Raw genomic sequence first — 2,141 nt, forward strand, 5'->3', positions numbered from 1 at the left:
TAAAAAAAAAGGACAAAAAATATTACAAAAGCAAATAAATAAAGAAGCTAATTAAAAGAGTTATATACATTTATGTCTCTCTGTATAATTTTATTTCTACTCACATTTATTTGTTTATTGTATTTTTGTTGGCAATTAATTGTATGCTTATATATTTATTGAGCATTTATTTATTTTTAAATATGGCAGAGTTGGTCCTCCAAAGGAAACCGGAGGCCATCAAATAGGATTTCCCTACGATTAACATTCAGACACATTGTGAAAGAGAAGTTTTGGTTGTTCAAAAGCAGCTCAGAGCCGCTGAAGGTGTAGCAGGTAGATGTAGCATCGCAGTCAGAGTAGTAAGGAAAGGATTCCCCATCGAACAGCATTAATGCCTGATATTTTGATCAGAACGATTCACAGTTCCATCATAACATCAGCCGTGTTCACGATGCCACAGGTTATAGCAGTTTGCAGATGAAAGGGTTAATTGTGCATACATGCTCCAGATGTGCAGCAATAAACCCAGAGGGGGACAGAAGCCATTTTCACCTGGAAACACATCAACATGAGTCCACATGATCAGGCATACATGATAGCTATGGGTGTAAAGGTAAGATATAAACCTTTTCTCCAGTGGAAAAAACATCACAGCTCTTATTCACATAAATGTGATTAAACAAACAAAAACTATTCAGAATCAAGGTTAAATAAAAACACTGAAAGTCCTTCTAAAGGCCTTGGAGACATTTAGATTCTATTGATCAGCATCTTTATGCTGACTGCAGCAAACTGAACCAGTGGAAGCGTATTTGATCTTAAATGGTTTTAGTGGGCCACTGATCCAGGTGGAGCTCTTATTCTGGAACAAGTGATCTAAATGTGCCAAAACCTATAAACACTAGAATTAAACTATTACAATACAAATGGTTGATGGGAACATAAATTATCCCGGTTCAATCAGTCGTCTCCTGATGAGCCAGACTCATGCATTCAGTGTTTGGAAGGAAAGTGGACTCTATATCACAGGATGGTAGCTCTGTCCTGGAGAATAATGGATGTGCCCTCCATACATATGTGGATAAAGGAGATGGCATCTTATATAATGTCTTAATGTTTTACATTCAGGGGAAGGGCTGCAGAGTTTGAGGCTGTATGGAATCCTTTAATAGAGTTTTAAATGTTAAAATGCTAAAACAACTCAAAACTGCTGCGTTATGATCTTATTGTTTTGATTGAAGTGTTCTACCTTATTGACGGGATTTCCATTTCAGGACCCATTCTGCAGATGATCATGTTGTTTAGCTCAGGCTATGTTACGCCATAAACCATGATAATAATTTTGGACATTAAGAACCAACGTCTACTCTGATATTTAACATAACTATCGGGTTGATTTATACTCAAAAACCAGGCCGTCTGCATCGCAGTGAATGCAGATATGCCCCGCCCCCTTCCGCAGACACTCTGCTGCACCTCTGCAAAATTGTGGCTGACCGCAGACAGGAGGCCTCTGATTGGTCAAATCTACATCCCGTCTACACCATGCGAATTCCCTATTTGGTTCCTTAACGGCTTGTTTTGTTTGTCTGACCTCCATTGTGGAAAACGACTGAAGATGGAGCAGCTAGAAGAGCGAGGTGCGCGAGAACGCTGGGACCCTTTTCCCACCTGGATCCTCGCTCTTTTTGGCCCTCATGTCCCTACGTTGTCGCACAAACTTGCCCCCATTTCCTTAGCGCCTCGGCCGTATCTAGACCCACAGCTAGTTCCTGATTGGCCCTCTGGTGTTGTGGCGTGGAATATCATGGCGCAGACCACGCTTCAATATTGGGCATAAATCAAAAATACCTGCGACGCACTGCTGGGCGAGGATAACCAGACCTTTAGAAGGATGAAGGTTTGCCTGCTGCTGTGACTCTCCAGCTTCTGCAACCCTCGCCCTGCTCACAAACTTCCAAAAGGCTTCCACGGGACACGCAATCCTGCCCCCTACAGTGTTTGAAGAGAAAACACCCAACTCACAGGAATTCTGTCCGTTTTCCGACATTTTCTGCTGGATATCAAACTGTATCCGTATTGATGGCCGCTCACACTGAGCCTGGTTCTGCTGGAGGTTTCTTCCTGTTCAAAGGGAGTTTTTCCTCTCCACTGTCGCT

This window comes from Cyprinodon variegatus, unplaced genomic scaffold, assembly GCF_000732505.1.
Source record: "Cyprinodon variegatus isolate N-32 unplaced genomic scaffold, C_variegatus-1.0 Scaffold1316, whole genome shotgun sequence".
NCBI classification, from domain to species: Eukaryota; Metazoa; Chordata; class Actinopteri; order Cyprinodontiformes; family Cyprinodontidae; genus Cyprinodon; species Cyprinodon variegatus.